Below are 12,063 nucleotides of genomic sequence, written 5' to 3'. Positions count from 1 at the left end.
TCTGCTTTTTAAAATGCTGTCTAGGTTGGTCATAGCTTTTCTTCCAAGAAGCAAGTGTCTTTTAATTTCATGGCTGTGGTCACCATCTGCAGTGATTTTGGAGCCCAAAAAGTAAAGTCTCTCAGTGTTTCCATTGTTTCCCCATCTATTTGCCATGAAGTGATGGGACCAGATGCCATGATCTTTGTTTTTTGAATGTTGGATTTTAAGCCAGCTTTTTCACTCTCCTCTTTTACTTTCATCAAGAGGCTCTTTAGTTCTTACTAAATACTATAATACATATTATACACCTGGAATATAGCAGACCCTTAGTAAATATTTGTAGACTGAATAAATAAGTGAAATGTTTCTATTTATTATTATACTCACTGAGTATAATAACAATGTTTCTATTTATTATTATACTCAAATAATGAGTATAGTAGCTTGTTTCAGTGTCCAGAGGACTGAACTCCTACATGAGAACATTTTCACATAACCAAGTACAGGAACTGGGCAATATTTGATTTCACTTGGTATTTGAGCTACCATCTTTGGTTTGTGCCTGGCCCATTTTATGTATGCATTTATTAATAAATACTAGCCTCCACACAACCGAAGAACTAGAACACCAATAATAGCATTCATTGACATCTGTGCCCGTCCCTCATCCTCAGAAGTCACCTCTGACCTGCCCTGGGATTTTATAACACTGCTCTTTCCTGTTTCACTAGTACAGTTGGCCCTCTGTATCCTCAGATTCCAAATCTTCAGATTCAACCAATCATGGGTGGAAAACAGTTGGAAGAAAAAAATTCCAGAAAGTTTCAAAAATCAATACTTGAATTTGCTACTCACCAGCAATTTTGTACATAGCATTGACACTGTCCTGATGACTATGTACCTAGTATCTACATTGTATTAGATATTATAAATAAAGTATAGAGAAAGATGTGCAGTCAGTGATATGCAAATACTATGCCATTTTATACAAAGGATGTGAGCATTCCTGAATTTTGCTTTCTTCTGAGTCTTGGAACCAGTCACCCACAGATACTGAGAGATAACTGCTGTAGTGAAATCCTGTATATGTGCTTGCAGAAATTCTTTCTCCACTGTTTTTCAGAAGGGAAGTAGTGGAATGTGTCTTCTAATTACAGCCAGTTCGCCATCCTTTTAAAAACATTTTAGTTTAAAAATATTTTACCTTTTATTTATTTTTATTCTCTTGGTTTTCTCTGTATTTTTATTTTGCTTATTTTCCCACCAGCTTTTTAACATCAATGTCTTCACTTAAAAAAGTAGAAAAAATTCTATGGTGAATACATCCATGTATACCCAACAACTGTGAAGATTGTAACATCATTGCTTTATCCCTATGTGTATACACATATCATTTAAAAGTTGTGGACATCATAACAATTCACCTCTAAATACTCTACCCTGCAAGAATAAAGACATTATTCAATATAAACATATGCCAACAACATTCCTAAGAAAATAATGGTGATCCGTATTCTAATGTCATATCCATGTGATCTTTTTGGTTAGTTTTCTGTCACTGTGGTTTTCCTTCTGTCTGCCCTCATGAGAGACTTGTGCAAGCTTCCTGATGGGAGGGGCTGACTGTGGGAAAAACTGAGTCTTACTCTGGTGGGCAAGGCCATGCTCAGTAAATCCTTAATCCAATTTTCTGCTGATGGGTGGGGCTGTGTTCCTTCCCAGTCTCAGCCAGAGACTCCCAAACACAGGCAGGTCTACCTCAGTCTCTTGTGCGGTCACTGCTCCTTTCCCCTGGGTCCTGGTGCATACAAGGTTGTTGTTTTTTTTCCCTTCTGTCCCCTCCAAGAGTCTCTATTACCCCAGTCCTGTGGAAGGTCTGTAATCAAATCCCACTGACTTCAAAGTCAGATTCCCTAAGGATTCTCAGTCCCCTTTCCCAGACCCCCAGGTTGGGAAGTCTGTTGTGGATCCCAGAACTTTCTTAACAGTGCTAGAATACTGTATGGATCACAACAAACTGGAAAATTCTTAAAGAGATGGGAATACCAGACCATCTTACCTGCCTCCTGAGAAACCTGTATACAGGTCAAGAAGCAACAGTTAGAACCAGACATGGAATAATGGACTGGTTCAAAGTTGCAAAAGGAGTACATCAAGGCTGTATATTGTCACCCTGCTTATTTAACTTCTATGCAGAGTACATCATGTGAAATGCCAAGCTTGATGAAGCTCAAGCTGAAATCAAAATTGTTGGAAGAAATATCAATAACCTCAGATATGCAGATGATGCCACCCTTATGGCAGCAAGGGAAGAGGAACTAAAGAGCCTCTTGATGAAGGTGAAAGAGGAGAGTGAAAAAACTGGCGTAAAACTCAACATTCAAAAATGAAGATCATGGCATCTGGTCCCATGACTTCATGGCAAATAGATGAAAAACAATGGAAACAGGAAAAAATAAAACAGATTTTATTTTCTTGGTCTCCAAAATCACTGCAGACAGTGGCTGCAACCATGAAATTAAAAGAAGCTTGCTCCTTGAAAGAAAAGCAATGACAAACCTAGTTCAGTTCACTTGCTCAGTCATGTCCAACTCTGTGACCCCATGGACTGCAGCATGCCAGGCCTCCCTGTCCATCACCAGCTCCAAGAGGTTGCTCAAACTCATGTCTATTGAGTCGGTGATGCCATCCAACCATCTCATTCTCTGTCATCCCCTACTCCTCTTGCCTTCAATCTTTGCCAGCATCAGGATCAGGTTGGAGAAGACTCTTTTTTTTTTTTTTTTTTTTGGAGAAGACTCTTGAGAGTCCCTTGAACTGCAAGGAGATCAAACCAGTCAATCCTAAAGGAAATCAGTCCAGAATATTCATTGGAAGGACTGAAGCTGAAGCTACAACACTTTGGCCACCTGATGCAAAGAACTGACTCACTGGACAAGACCCCTGATGCTGAGGAAGACAAACCTAGAGAGCCTGTTAAAAGGCAGAGATGTCACTTTGCTGACAAAGGTCCATAGAGTTAAATCTGTTGTTTTTTCAGTAGTCATGTATGAATATGAGAGTTGGACCATAAAGAAGGCTGAGCACCAAAGAATTGATACTTTCAAACTGTGGTGCTAGAGAAGACTCTGAGTGTCCTTGGACTGCAAGGAGATCAAACCAGTCAATCCTAAAAGAAATTAACCCTGAAAGTCATTGGAAGAACTGATGCTGAAGCTCCAATACTTTGGCCACCCAATGTGAAGCACCAGCTCATTAGAAAAGACCCTGATGCCAGAGAAGATTGAGGGCAGGAGGAGAAGGGGACGACAGAGGATGAGATGGCTGGATGGTGTTACTGATTCAATGGAGATGAGTTTGAGCAAATTCTGGGAGATAGTGAAGGACAGGGAAGCCTGGCGTGCTGCAGTCCATGGAGTTGCAGAGAGTCAGACACAACTAAGCGACTGAACAATAGCAAATGTAATATCTAGACCATATTCTGATTTCCTCAATTACCACAAGAATGTCTGTTGTAACTATTTTGATATTTTTAATCAGAATTTAATCTATGCATTAAACTGTTTATGCATCACATTTAACTATGTCTCTTTTAGTCTAGAACACTACCTTATCTATTATTGATTTTTAGTTTCCTGAGATTGAGTAAAGAGTCTAGAAGAGTTGCCTTAGAGAATGCTTCATAATCTGGATTTGTGTGACTATTTATTGTTTATGTCATTTAGCTTGTTCATCATCTACTGTTGATATTTCCTGTAAGCTGGAGGTCAGTCTGACAGCTAGGCTGGAGTCAGGGTAAATATTTCATAGACGATGCTGTGTACCAGAAGACATTTTAAGAGTTTTGTCTCTAAAGGCAATTGAAAGTAGACAGCTCCTAGGCCTCACAGAAAGCCAACTAATCTTGCATTTAACAGGCAAGGATCATTTCTACCCTAGGAAAGTCTTAATGAGGAAAACATCTGGCCACTTAGCGGAGGCTGGGAATGGCTTGTGTCCCTTCCAGGAACTAGATAGTATTTGGGGATGCTCAGCACTGCACCCGACTCGCATTTCCTTTCCCAACTTGTTTATTCTGAGCTGGAGTGAGGTGAGGCAGCAGGCCAGCCTGTGGAGGGACGGCCTGGCCAGGCCTGTTTGTTTGGGTTTGGAGGGAGGGTTTGTTCCTCATTGCTTTAAACATGGTGGTTTTTTCTCCCACTCCCCGACCCGCCACTGCCTCTGTTTCTCTAATCATGTGTTTCATCTCTTAGGCCAAACACTGAATAAAAAAGTGAATGGATGACTGAAGCTGGTTGGTCCCATAGAGGTAGAGCTGAGGAGACTTACCTGAAAATTCTCTTCCTTAGGTTTTAAATTCTGTGACTCAGACTTGCTTGTGTTTAAACACACACACACACACACACACACACACACACACACACACGTCCACCCAGAAATGTACTGCCCTGCATTTGGTCTATCTGAGCCCTTGGCTGACATCCCCCGGGGGCATTTCTAACGATTCACCCAGAACTTGGATGACATGCTACCACTGGTTGGGTTTTGATGGAAGCCACCTGAGCACAGTTCACAGTGAATGGTGTTCTCCACTCAGACGAAGGCCACTGAGGCTTTTGGACATTCTGTGCTGCTCATTGGAGGAGGCAATGGCACCCCACTCCGGTACTCTTGCCTGGAAAAAATCCCATGGACAGAGGAGCCTGGTGGGCTGAAGTCCATGGGGTCGTGAAGAGTCGGACATGACTGAGCGACTTAACTTTCACTTTTCACTTTCATGCATTGGAGAAGGAAATGGCAACCCACTCCAGTGTTCTTGCCTAGAGAATCCCAGGCACGGGAAAGCCTGGTGGGCTGCCATCTATGGGGTCGTACAGAGTCGGACACGACTGATGTGACTTAGCAGCAGCAGCAGCAGTGCTGTGCATGTTGCCAGGGCATTGGGTTCCTTCTCAGCCCATCTGGAGAAGGACAGTCAAGTATGTCCTTACCTAAGCCAAGTAGCACCACCCAACCAAAACCCATAGCGGTCTGGCTTGAGAAACTTAATGGTGCATAAAAGCCGCACCCCTCCCCCATCCCCCTAGAAAACCAGAGGTTGGTTTTACTAGAATTACCCTAACTTGTCACTGTGGTGCATTGAGTCACAGCAGTGGGGTTGAGACCCGCTGAAGCACAGACAGGCAGTGACGGACAACATGGAGCCTGTCAGCAGACGCCATAGACTGTGAGAGCACGACCTGGCAGCTCAAGCTGGTAGCATCACTGTCAGAGCACGCTGGCTCTCTCTGACAGGGCTTCCAGCCTTCTGCTGAGAAGAGTCAGTGGTCTGTGGGCCCCACAAGGACTTGCTAGGCCTCCCTCAGGGTGGGCCCAGCCCTGACACCGTCCTGTGTGTGGAGAGCAGGAGGAACATGTTGCTCCCCTTCTGGGCAAAGCCAGTCCTGACAAGGCAGGCTTATATCAGTGGTGTTTGTATTTTCTGAACCCTAAATCAAGATGTATGGTCCCTTAGTGGGGTTTTGATGCTTTAAAGGAATCTGGGAGGCAGAGCTTGAGAAAGAATATTTTCTAACTGAAATGTGAAGTTCTGCAACATTTTAGCAGCTTATGAGGTTTCAGGTTCAGAACATTTGGAATTGCAACTTTTCTGAAGAATCCTGGATGTTGGTCACTGTGTGAGTTTACACAGACTGGGTGCATAAACAATAGAAATGTACTGTCTTCCAGTTCTGGAGGCCAGAAGTCTGAGATCCAGGTGTCAGGAGGGTTGGTTCCTTCTGGAGTCTGTGAAGAGCATCTTTCCAGGCTGCTCGCAGCTTCAGGTGGTTTGCTGGCCATCCTGGCAGTCCTTCTCTGGCTGAAACACTGCTCTGATTTCCACTCTTATCTTCTCATGGTGTCCTCCTTTGAATGTGTGTTTTTCTGCATCCGAGTTTTCCCATTGCATAAGGACACCAGTCATACTGGATTAGAGCCCACCCTAATGACCTCCTCTTGGTTCAATCTGCAAAGCCCCTGTTTCCTGATAAGTTACATTCTGGGGAGTACTGGGGGTTAGAACCTCAACATAGGGATTTGAGCGGGACATGCAACTCAGCCTATAACTCTCACCATGTTAAGCCGCCTGCCTGGGGTCTCCTTTGTCGAGGTGAGCTCCCCGTGTCTTTGGACACTGGATTGAGACAGGAAAGGTGAGTTCTCACCTTTCAACGTTTGCCCAGCAAAGTGACGGGAGGCTGTGAAACAGTGGAGCTGCAATGCCTGAGCTTCCGTGCGGTGAGGAGAGGATGGGAGGGGGGACGCACAAGCTGCTGCCTAAGAAGAGTCAGCTCCGCTCCCCAGCACCCTCTTCTAGCATCCCAGGCTGGGCTTGGCACAAGGCCACGCTTGTGTGGCTCGGAGAGGACGCACCCCAAAGGCCTCCTAAGAGCAGCTGGAATTGCCCGACCCCCATCAGTGCCCCGTGCTGCATCCCCAGCAGCCCTGCCCCCCAGCAGTCAGAAGAGAAGACTGGGGGTCGGGGAGGCAAAGGCTAAGTTGGCGCAGGCCGCTCTGGAGGGACTGGCAGACTCTGTGGCTTCCCCCGGCCTCGCCTAGTCAAGTAAGGGAGGTGGACACTGATAATCACCCTGGAGTCCAGGCCGCCCAAGAGAGGGGCCAAGTTCAGGACTGCCCAACTGGCCGCTGGCTGAGGTCCCCAACGGGCATGGCATGGAACAAGCAGACTGCTGCCCACCTGACCTAGACACTGGCACCCGTTTCTTTTTTTTTTTTTTTTTGGCACCCATTTCTGTCTGAGGTTCATGTGAGGATTTGAGGGATCACACCGGGCTGGGGAGAAGGTGGGGGCCCCCCTACCCAACTCCAGGTCCTTGCATCAGACAGAAGTGTTCCCAACACCACCCTGATGGGCCCCAGGCCCTAGCCTGCAGGGGTGAAAAGAGATTGCTCCTGAGCCCTCTGCCTCCAGGCGGAGAAGTGCTGGACACACAAGGCTGACCTTTCTGCGTGGACCTCACTACCTTCCGGAAGGGGCAGAAAGCGAGGAGGCCTGCCAAGGGGGCGTTCCCAGCAATGAGCTGGGGGCAGAGACGGAGAGAAGGCAGACAGGCCTGCGAGCTGACCCTCGCCCGGGGACCCACTTGACACAGACATACTCTGCAGCAGGGAGGTGAATCGTACAAGCCAGTTTCTCTCGGGAAGAGGATTAAGGAAAGCTGATTTGCACTGTGGGTTAAATCACCGAGGACACTGTGTGCCCTTGGGATCTCTGTGCTTCTGCATGATTATATGCTTCTGCCTTCAAGCCTCTGTGGTGTCAGGCAGACCCCTCAGTCCCCAAGACTCAGGCTCCACAACCAAGCAGGAGTCGTGGGACTACTGTGATGATTACAAGCTGCTGTGTGTCACACAGCACCATCAAATGTCCAGCAGCAAGTGGAGCAGACTGCAGCTGGTCAAATGCCCAGCTTTGCTTTGCTGTGGTCATTTCTCTGCAAAAGCTGGACTATTTGGTGTGGGTGCAAAAGGCATGCTCTAAAATATCTGGGATTCTAATTCCTGTAACCATCCAGATATTCCTCAGTTGTTTTCCTCAGTTGTTTTCTTTTTAACAGGAATTACCCAAGATAAGCTGAAACTTGTTTATAAGTAGCTCCCATGCACATTTACAAAAAGGAGAGACGAGCTGGAGACAGCAGTATTTAAAAAGAAAAACAAGCATGAATGCCTTATTTTATTTATTTTTTTAGTAAATCACAGTCCGCACAGCATAATCTGTTAGGCCTGTGGATTACCAAATATTCTAGTCTAAGGCTGGGTTGTAAATGACTATAAGATACACCGTCAGCTTAACAGCTTTTCAGGGAGAAAAACACCATCACCTTCAATGTCTACATTGATTGTTCGAGGCACTGTGATTTTGAAACATTTGCTGTATGTTTCAGGAAACTCAAACAGGGGCTCTGTATCACCCTAGAGGGGTGGGTTGAGGAGGGAGATGGGAAGGAAGTTCAGAAGGGAGGGGACATATGTATACCTATGGCTGATTCATGTTGAGGTTTGACAGAAAACAGCAAAATTCTGTAAAGCAATTATCCTTCAATAAAAAATAAATAAAAATTTAAAAATGTGGGTAAAATGCAAGCAGGGACTATCAGTGGTGCTGAGCATTGAGGGGAGCCGCCACATCACAGTCAGGGGGGTGGGGGCAGATGGTGCAGGGGAGATTTTCGGGGTGCTGTGGATTGGGGGAGAAAGGCAGCTCTGTGGTGGGGGTGGAGCCCCCTCAGGAAGCCCATGGGCTCTCTTTGTCCTCAAAACCCTCTTGTGGATACTTTCTGGACTTAAAAAAAGTTGTCAGGCTCTGAGACTTACACTTCTCATCTTGGAATATGTACAGCATTTTACACTTCAGCATTTCTGAGATGGCTTTAAATTGATGGCATCTGGGAGTTAGTGACATCCATAGCTGACCCAGCAACACTCGAATGCCAGGTGTGCATCCTGACTTTGCCCTTGGGGTGACATTCAAACTCCCACTGACCAGTGCTGAGTTCTCCCGGTGCATCCAGGTCACCTCCTGGGGTGCAGCACTCAATCTCCCTAACCCTCTCTGGGTCCAGTGTTGCTGCGGTCTTGCGTGGCCTGGACCCCCTCCCACTTCACACTCTCTGCCCCTGGTCCACACCAGACCCCCCTCCCCACTTCACACTCTCTGCCCCTGGTCCACACCAGACCCCCCTCCCCACTTCACATTCTCTCCCCCTGGTCCACACCTGGCCCCTCCCCACTTCACACTCTCTGCCCCTGGTCCTCGCCTGGGCATCCTGCCGGCCTAAGCCTGAAGCCTTCTTTGACCCCCAGAGTAGGTGGGGTCCCTTTGGTCCCTATCTGCTCTTTAGTTCCTGCTTGTGGGACTCTCCAACTTCATACCGTAACCCTCATGGACACGGGCCCTTGTGCCTTATTTATGCAGTACTTGGCACTTAACACAGTTTTAAGACAATGAATGCTCAGTAACCATCTGTTACAACAATTGAAGAGACAGTGATTAAAATGTTGCAAAGGCAATTCCTGACATACAGTCCATCCTCTAGAAGCCTCCAGACATCATCCTCTGATGAGGGGGAAAGAGACAAAAAGATTGTCCAGGAGGCAAGGGTGAGGATGCAGTCCTAGGATCAAGGCTTGCAAGGCAATTTCCTCCAAACTACCATGCGTCACACCATGTGTGCTCAGTGCTACCCTCCTTCCAGGCTCTTTCACAAACCCTGCGGCATGTCCTTTCAGAGTGTCCTCTCTGTGTCATTTGCAACTTGAGAAACTGGAGGCATAAAGTCAAACCTTGCACACAAGAACAGTCATCCAGGGTGTGAATTCCTGCTCCTAACTGGGGACATCTCAGAAAGAAACGGTGTTTCTGCTGATGAGCTCCACGGTGTCACAACCTAACCAGCTTTCCTCCAAATGGAGCTTTTCTCGGCTAATATTCAGAAGTTCAGGGTTTAATGCAGGGTAGAGGTCCTGCATTATCAGGACCTCTGTCCCTGATCCCATTCTTTAAAAAATTTCATGGCTGTGTTTTGCTGAGAGCCTACCTTCTGGAGGAGTGGGAGGGCTTCTGGAAAGCATCGTTCAGGTGGAAAGATTTCCATAAAGGCCAGCACCTTGGAACGATGACAGGTGACAAGCACCCGGGCCTGGGTCCCGGCGGGTGTTCTTGCTGAGTTCAGGGTGTGAGAGAGGGCTGCCCGGGGCACAGGAGGCATGGAGGGTGAGGCCGGAGAGGGGACAGCTGGGTCCAGAGAACCGAGAGCTGGACCCTGGCTGGGGAGGCAGGCAACAGGTTCCCTTAGCACAGCTGTGGGGAAGTGGCGGTAGGTTTCCAGAGCTGAGGCTCAGACCGCATGGAGACAAGGAAAGGGGCGATGCTGATTCTGCATCTGGGCCGGAGGCAGCCACAGCCCTGCAGGGCTGGGCGCCGAGCCCTGGAAATCTTCCTCCTGTCACCAGGAAGCCCAGATGTGGTGCCAGGGGCTCCCAGGCTCCACGCAGCACCTGTGGCCCCTTCCGGGACTCCTGGTGGGGCTGAGAGCTTGATGAGCCTGGATGGTCTTCCTGACAAGTCCCAGTCCCCTGCCCTTCCTGGAACTTGCTGGGCTCCCTAACCAGGACAGCACAGCAGGAGATGACTTGCCTGGTCTGGCTTGGCTAGCTTGGGGTTTTAGGCGGGGTTGACCCCTTTGCTTCTCCAGGTGATTTTCAAGCAGACAGCGTAAGTTTTGTGTGTGAATTTCTTCCTCAGGGAGGGGAGTGGGCAGCAGGTGGGATAGAGTCAAGGCTTCCCAGGCCCTCACTCTGCTCCCAGTACTTTGGAGGGACTTGGACCTTGAAAGCCTCACAGTTTCCCTGTGGGTTAGAGGCTGTTACCTTGTTTAGCAGGTGTGAGAACTGAAACAGAGGCAGGCTGGGCCCGCCTCACCATGCTATGGAAGCACCCTGCATATCTCTGTGGGGACAGAGAACTGGCTGGAAAGAGTCCTCAAGGGACAGGAGCGGTCCCTTGGCCAGAAGATTTGGAGGTTCTGGACTGCCTATGTGACTGGCCCTTGGGGCACTGGTGTCAACCATTGTGGGAAGCTGGCCCCACGGGAGAGTGGGTGGCAGCTCCAGAGAGGCCACAGATGGGGGAGGGGTGGGAACACTGGCTGCTGTAACATAGGATCCACCACTTGGTGCTGGGTTTCCAAAGCAGACTTCATGTCTCAGTGCCTAACAGTTCCATTGTTGGAACTGGGCAACGTTTCCCCCATGTGTTTTGCCAGGGGCCAGTACGCTTCCATCTTGTATCTTAAAAAGTCTTAATGAACTAGATGCCCGTGATGGCATGGTCACTCACCTAGAGTCAGACATCCTGGCGTGTGAAGTCAAGTGGGCCTTAGGAAGGATCACAATGAACAAAGCTAGTGGAGGTGATGGAATTCCAGCTGAACTATTTAAAATCCTAAAAGATGATGCTATTAAAGTGCTACACTCAACATATCAGCAACTTTGGAAAACTCAGCAGGGGCCACAGGACTGGAAAAAGTGAGCTTCCGTTCCAATCCCAAAGAAGGGCAATGTCAAAGAATGCTCAGACTACCACACAATGTGCTCATTTCACATGCTAGCAAGATTATGCTCAAAATCCTTCAAGTTAGGCCTCAGTAGTACATGAACCAAGAAACTCCAGATGTTCAAGCTGGGTTTAGAAAAGACAGAGGATCCAGAGATCAAATTGTCAACATCTGCTGGATTATAGAAAAGGCAACAGAGTTCCAGAAAAACATCCACTTCTGCTTTATTGACTCTGCCAAAGCCTTTGACTGTGTGAATCACAACAAACTGTGGAAAATTCTTAAAGAGATGGGAATACCAGACCACCTTTCCTGTATCCTGAGAAACCTGTATGCAGGTCAAGAAGCAACAGTTAGAACTGGACTGATTCCAAATTGGGAAAGCAATACGTCAAGGCTGTATATTGTCACCCTGCTTATTTAACTTGTACACAGAGTACATCATGTGACATCCTGGGCTGGATGAAGTACACGCTGAAATCAAGATTGCTGGGAGAAATATCAAGAACCTCTAATATGCAGATGATACAATGATACAACTCTAAAGGCAGATAGTGAAGAGGAACTAAAGAGCCCCTTGATGAAAGTGGAAGAGGAAAGTAAAAAAGCTGGCTTAAAACTCAACATCCAAAAAGTGAAGGTCAAGGCATCTGGTCCATCACTTCATGGCAAATAGAAAGGGAAAAAATGGTAACTGACAGATTTTATTTTCTTGGGCTCCAAAATCACTGTGGACAGTGACTGTAGCCATGAAATTAACAGACACTTGCTCCTTGGAAGGAAAGCTATGACAAACATGGACAGCCTATTAAGAAGCAGAGACATCACTTTGCTGACAAAGATCTATATGGTCAAAGCTATGGTTTTTCCAGTAGTTGTGTATGAATGTGAGAGTTGGGCCATAAAGTAGTCTGAGGGCCAAAGAATTGATGCTTTCAAACTGTGGTGCTGGAAAAGACTC

The sequence above is a fragment of the Bos taurus genome, chromosome 21 (genome assembly GCF_002263795.3).
Source record: "Bos taurus isolate L1 Dominette 01449 registration number 42190680 breed Hereford chromosome 21, ARS-UCD2.0, whole genome shotgun sequence".
In the NCBI taxonomy this organism is placed as follows: Eukaryota; Metazoa; Chordata; class Mammalia; order Artiodactyla; family Bovidae; genus Bos; species Bos taurus.
Note: the sequence above shows the minus strand (reverse complement) of the source record.